Source organism: Canis lupus, chromosome 9 (genome assembly GCF_011100685.1).
Source record: "Canis lupus familiaris isolate Mischka breed German Shepherd chromosome 9, alternate assembly UU_Cfam_GSD_1.0, whole genome shotgun sequence".
NCBI lineage: Eukaryota > Metazoa > Chordata > Mammalia > Carnivora > Canidae > Canis > Canis lupus.
The window spans coordinates 11,574,851-11,581,769 of record NC_049230.1 but is presented as its reverse complement, the minus strand read 5'-3'; the positions used below and the strand labels follow the sequence as shown (position 1 = coordinate 11,581,769).

Here is a 6,919-nt window from a genome sequence, read left to right as displayed (position 1 = left end):
ACATTTATGTGGCTAGAGCATCTTTATTTTGATCAGTACTTTTCTGGTGTAATCCATGTGCCTTTATTCTGTTAAGCTCTATTTGGACTAATGTTTAGAATTCTATTTTTTCTGTTTATTATACTTTCTATTTGCTCTCTGTCCCTTTTCCTTGCCTTATTTTTGACCTTTAAGTTAAGTAAATTTTCTTTAATCTGTTTATTCCCTGTATTTAACTCTTTGGAGGTTATATATTCTATTTCTCCGATAGTCTTACCAACAGACTCAACTTTGATGACTTCCTTTTTTTTTTCCAAGTAAACCCTTGAGCTCCAGGGTATGTTCAGGAGTTGGAATATCTCAGATGTGGATAAATTCACCAGTTTCTCCAGAAACAAGGATGCTTTTATTTGGTCATTTATCAGCCAAACATATATAATTGATGGAAAGGAACATAAAATGTCCCTGAGGTTAGTGGAGGTACATCTCCTCTGGTGATAGAATTTAATAAACTGAGTTCCATGAAATTACCAGTGCTCAATTGGTTTTGACTCACAAAAATGGCAATTTAATGGAGCTCAGTTCAATATTTTACTTCCCCACCATGTTGTCGTTATCTTTATTATTGTTATGTTATTCTTTTGCATTTTTACATTGCTTCTTCCTTGCACCCTTTTTCTGTTTCCCACCACAAATCTTGGTGTCTCTGTCTTGTACTCTCCTCCTTGGCTCTTGCCTTGTCTCTCTTCCTCATCTCCAAAACTCTGGGAGGTGAAAGAGGAGTCTGGAGTCACTATAATGTAGCAGGAAGACTATGGCTCTGTTGCTCAATGGCATGGTGCTAACACTCTCTCTCTGAATGGCTCTGGATATGTCACTTAAATTTTCTGTGCCTTGGTTTCCCATCTACGAAATAGGGCTCATAATGGTTCCTATCTCGTGTTGTTGTGAAGTTTAAATAAGCAAATGTAGCTAAAGGATATAAAAAAAAAAAAAAAAAAAAAACACAAGCTGGATGTTCAGTAAATCTTAGTTAACAACCCCGGATCAAAGTCTCCTTTTCTTTAGTTGAAAAGGATGATAAATTGAAAGATACTCATAATATGTTATTGAGTGAAAAGAGGTCACAAAATAGTAAGTGTAATATAATTTCATGTTGTAAAAATAGTATCTATGTTTATATACACAAAGGAGATACATAGAATTTCCTAGATTATGGTTTATTTATATCTTCCATTGTGCTTTCTAATTTTTCCAAAGTGAACATATATCCTGTGTAATAAACTACACTTTAAAAATGCCTTGAGTTGGCTTATGTGTATGTTTGCTCTATTGCAGGGTTTAAATTAGTGAGTTACAACACAGAGACTGTGCATAGAAGGGAGAAGACCACCGGGTGATGTGGTCGTTTTGATAGGGTCCAGACTGCTGGCAGACAGCTAAATTAGATGGGTCATCTCAGAGACATTAAGAAATTGGAAACTGAGGCATGGGGCGCCCCCTGTGAGCGAATGAGTGGGTACGGAAGTTGGAGCCAGGGTAGAGGAAGGGCAATGAGGTGGTCATGCAGCAGAGACAAGCTAACATGTGGCCCCAGAGAGGGGTGTGTGGAGAGAAGCTGCCTGAGTCCCTGATGATACTCCAGCCTTCAGCTCCAGTGACCTGTGGTGGGTGGGGGGTTGGGGGGGTGGGGGGATCATATTTATTTATTTATCTGTTTGTTTGATTATTTATAAATTTATTTTTTATAGGTGTTCATTTTGCCAACATACAGAATAACACCCAGTGCTCATCCCATCAAGTGCCCCCTCAGTGCCTGTCACCCGGTCACCCCCACCCCTGCCCACCTCCCCTTCCACCACCCCTAGTTCATTTCCCAGAGGTAGGAGTCTCTCATGTCCTGTCTCCCTTTCTGATATTTCCCACTCATTTTTTCTCCTTTCCCCTTTATTCCCTTTCAAGGGGATCATATTTAACCCTTTGCAAGCAACGTCTGTGCAACCTTAAAATCCGTTTCTCACTCTGGAAGCTAGCTGGAGTGCGTTTCTGTTTCTTGCCAACAAATGCCCAGGGAATTTCCACTGGCTGCTTCTTGCAAAGCCTCAGCACCCATTCTTACCAGCCACTCCTCAAATGTACCTGCTGGTTTGGTTTCTCTCTGAAGGTTTTCGTCCTGTTTTGCAGTAGCAGAGTGAGCAAGAAGAGTCTGGGGGCCTTAGCTGTAGGGTCAGCTCTGGCCTCCTGCCATTACCGAGAGCCATTGGCCCCAATCCATCAAAATAATCGCAGAATCTTAAAGCACTAGCGATGGTAGCCAACTTCGCATCAGGAATCTCAATCTTTCTGAAAGAAGCAAAGTCAGGACATGCCCCTCTGATGCAGCACACGAAGGAAGGCTCTGAGCATGAAATAATTAGGCCAGGCCTGGTTCACGTCATTTTCCTTTATCTCCAACTGTCACTATCAGACTATTGAAACAAGAGATTTCAACCTAAGAAACTTAAACCTATTGCACTAGGCCGTGGTGATTCCCTCTGAGTCAGACAGGATGATATTTGAGGTCACAGAAAACCCTGAGGTTAGATTTTTTTTTTTTTTAATACAGAGGAGGAAGATTTCAGTTAATGATAGAACTCACCTAGAATTTTGGTTTCTTAATTCAAATTCACCATGCCAGCTACCAACATGAAGGCCACCCATCGCCCCTTCCCTCCACTCCAGGGCACCCTTGTGCCTTGAGGCCACTGTTATCTTGAACTGTACCCCTTCCTCTCCCCAGAGATAGTCCATCAGTGGAGATGCCCTGAACTGAAGCTTTGTGGGACTGCAGCCTTCTTCAGGGAAGAATAGGCAGAAGGATGCTGGAGGAGCATCACTTTCCATGGGACACTATGCGAAGAAACTAGGGAAGGATGGCCAAGAAGAGGCTTAAGGAACAGTCATTGCTCAACTAAGGAGGCAGTTGAGAGCTAGATCTATAGGAGTTCATTGCACATGTTCATTCTGCAAAGTGACATGCTCTGCCCGTGGGCTGGTCCTACAAGTGGAAGTTGGGGACCATTTGTTCTTCTTATCTCGGCCCGGAAATGGATTCCAATTTCAACGTAAAGCATTAGTCACAACACAACTTTATATAATTCACTAACTCAGAGTTATAATTATGTAGATAGACAAAGGCTGATGTTTATTTTCATACTCTTTATTTTTAAAAAGTGAGAATAAAGAGAATGAGAGACAAACTAAAATAGTAAATTTCTCTTTTACTTAAAAAATATCTACTTGTAAAACATGATGAATCTGTGGATTCAATATTATCACTCTCTGTGCATTAAAATGGATTTCCAGGGGTGCCTGGGTGGCTCAGTCAGTTAAGGTCATGGTGTTGGGGTCCTGGTATTGAGCCCCACATCACGGTCCCTGTTCAGCGGGGAGACTGCTTCTTGCTTCTCTCTCTCTCTGCTGCCCCCCCCCGTTGTGCTTTCTCTCTGTCAAATCAAGAAATAAAATCTTTAAAAAAATAATAATAAAAGGGGTTTCCAAAGTACTAGTACTTGAAAAAACTATTAGCACCAGTGGAAATGACTTTGAACATGTATGGAAAAGAATTCTCACAAATTTCTTCAAAATGTAATAATTCATATACTTTGCTAGATGCTTAGATAATCTCATTTATTCATTTAGCCATTCAACAAAAATATATTGAATGCCAACTCTGCACCAGGCCATGTGCCAAGTCCAAAGTAGGGAAGTTTCATTATGTAATAGAACAAGTCTGGGACATTCTCTGGATGATGGGGCTACAGGGAACCAGAGAAGTAAACAATTTGGGGGAAGAATAAAAGCATCCGGGGACTCAGGTCAGTACCTTCTCCCTGGAAAGGTTTGGGGAGATTTGGAAGTACTACAGGTGACTATTAAGTATTTAGGGAACTTTTTCTTCTGATTGCTCCCATCTAGGAATGGAGAACTTATGTTTAATGGGCACCTGCTGGGGGATAGTCACAGTATTGGATGACACACACACTTCTGTACGTGTATGTATTGGGTATATACTAGATGACATACAAAATATTTATAATATTTTGAATAATGTAATAATTTAAAATGTAATGATGCAATATTTAAAACATAATCATTGCAATAAACCTGTGACATAAGTATTACTTGCCCATTTGAATGATGAGGAGTCGAAGCTCAGAATCACCTGTGTAAAGTGGTACATATGAGGAAGAATGATTTGTACTGAAGTCTGTCGAATTCCAAAATCTGCTATTTTTTCCGCTTATATTGCTATCCAGGGAATAAATCAATTAAAAACTGTAAAACTCAAATTTTATTTTGATATATGACATCCCTTATGAGGTGTGTGAACCTGGGCAGTTTCTTTAAGCTCTCGGAACTTCATTTGACCATTTTAAGATGGGATCATAACAATCTCACTGCCTGTCTTAAAAGGTTGCTGAAAAATTCAATGAATTAAGTCAAAGTACTCAGTCAGCTGCACCAAGTAATGTCCAAGACGGCGTTGTAAAAGTGCTGAACTAAAATGAAGACCCGTCATCTTATCTTTTTGATGGTGCAAGAAAACCAAAGGCAATTATTTAAATTTAGCCAACGAGGTAAACAAGATAAAAAAAAGAATGACAATTTCTTTTAATTACAACCGAAGGGAAATACGAATTAAAATGGTTTTTTGTTTCAAACCGTGTAATGTTGCTTGACTACTAAAGAGGAGATAGGTTGGTGGTTAAGAATAAAGATTTAGTAGCCAGAGTAGCTGGCTTTGAATCCTGTCTCTGCCACTAACTGGCTGTGTTACCTTGAGCAAGTTACTTGACCTCTCTGTGCCTCGATGGCCTCTTCTATATAATGAGGCTAATATAGCCCCTTTTTCATGGGCTTGTTCAGAGAATTCAATAAGCTGACATTTGATAAGTACTTAGAAAATTATGTATAAGTACTTGATAAAATAAAAAAAAATCTTTGGGGCTCTGAATAATAAGGAAAACAAGGCTCAGAAAGGTCAATCAACCTACTCAGAGTCACAAAGGTACTAAGTGGCTGTGCCTGGGTTTGATTCTGGCTCAGTCTGACTCCAAAAGCTTGGCTCTATGTGCCGCACTGTCTCCCAGTGGGGACCTACTGTAATTCAGCCAGGTCCTAATTTGGCAAATGATACTGTATTTACCCTAGTATTGAAGGGTGTGTCCAAAGTCTGGAAGGTTGCTGGGTGAGTCTGTGCAGGACGCCTGAGAAACACGTCCCACATAGAGGCCAAGAGACTCACCGGGGTACCGCAGGGGACACTCTTTGGGGACCCCTAGACTTCCTTGGAAGGGCTTTGAAAGTTAGAATTCCAGGGCACTAGACATAAATGTCCATGATGCTTCTCTATTCCAGGTATTGTCCTAAGAGCTTTATACATCTTCCTTTCACAGCACAGAGATTAATCTGGGTTCTCCCGGGGGACCCACACAAGCCCTAGAAGCTTGAGTCTTCCTGCTGATGCACTACCATTATTTTGTACTAGCTTTTGCTAATAGAATTGCCACTGAACTGATTGTATTAACTCTAGAGTGAAATAAAAAAAAACAGAACTAGGCAGATTGTGTGGGTTACCCAGTCACATATAAGGATAAGGGTGAGAACATGACAGCTTTACTGTCATCTCCTCTGGAGTAATGTTCTTACTCTCTCTGGATCAGATGCAGCCGAGCCCATCCTACACGTGTGAAAAAGTGCCAATCTCACATGATGTCAGAAGGAGAAATGAACATGGGAGTGGATGACAACTCGCCCTTATTCCTTAAGGAAGAATTTTTTAAAAGTTTAGCTGCTTGGATACAGAAAGAAACACTCATAAAAAGAAGAACTGACGGCATGCGTATTAATCAAGAATCTTCTGTCCTTTTTGGTTTGACCAAAGCACATTTCTGAGGCTCAAAGCTCAATGATCAAATGCCACACTCTGATGTTCTGATGAAAGCAGTGGGATTTTGTTGAAGCCTAGATTTGGATTTTTTTAAAAATATAACAAGGTGATTTACAGATTTTATTTATTTATTCATGAGAGACAGAGAGGTAGAGACACAGGCATAGGGACTCCATAGGCTCCATGCAGGGAGCCTGCCATGGGACTCAATCCCGGGTCTCCAGGATCATGCCCTGGGCCGAAGGTGGCATTAAATGCTGAGCCACCCGGGCTGCGCTAGATTTGGATTTTTATGACCCTCTCCAAACTGGTGGCCAGACCCCTGTGATCACAGGGAGGGTAGAAACACCAGCAGCAGTACTATGCTGAACATCGATAGATCTCTTCCATCACAAGCGATCCATGGGCATTCTCCTATTAGACCTCTTCAACAATTCTGTGTGGGAACTGCTTTTACCTCCCTTCCGAAAGTGGGAGAAAAAGTCCAGGAGCTGATGAGACTCATGTCCCGCTGCACAGCTGGCTAGTGGTCCATCCAGGATCTCTTTGTAAATATTAGGGATATTTATATCCTATCCTATTGTTGCTGATCAAACAGTAACAAATCTATGCTAGAAAAGTTTGATGATCTTAGTGCATTGGGCTGCTCTAACAGAATACCATAGACTGGGTGGCTTGTGAACAACAAACTATTTCTCCCAGTGCTGGAAGCTGGAAAATCCAAGATCAAGGCCCTGGCAGGTTCAGTGACTAGTGAGGTCCCTTTCCTGGTCATAGATGGTTGTCTTTTTGCTGTGTCCTCACATGACAGAGGGGGCAAGCTTTTACAAAGCACTAATCCCATTCACGAGGCTCTCCCCTCATGTCCTCATCATCTCCCAAAGGCTCCACCTCCTACTACCATCACATTCGGCCTTAGGATCTAACATATGAATATGGGGATGGGGCCACAAGCATTCGCCCTATAGCACTGAAATTCATAAAAACAGACATAGCACGATATTGAAA

At 41.2% G+C, this 6,919-nt stretch overlaps 1 long non-coding RNA gene across 1 annotated transcript; it reads left to right on the top strand.

Annotated features, from left to right (window-relative positions):
- Positions 1 to 3,694: 3,694 nt before the first annotated feature.
- On the top strand, positions 3,695 to 5,928 carry LOC119873416. Its single transcript, XR_005364001.1, has 3 exons — positions 3,695 to 3,836; positions 3,937 to 4,013; positions 5,685 to 5,928. It is a non-coding gene; the product is annotated as an uncharacterized LOC119873416 (long non-coding RNA).
- The last annotated feature ends 991 nt before the right edge of the window (positions 5,929 to 6,919 follow it).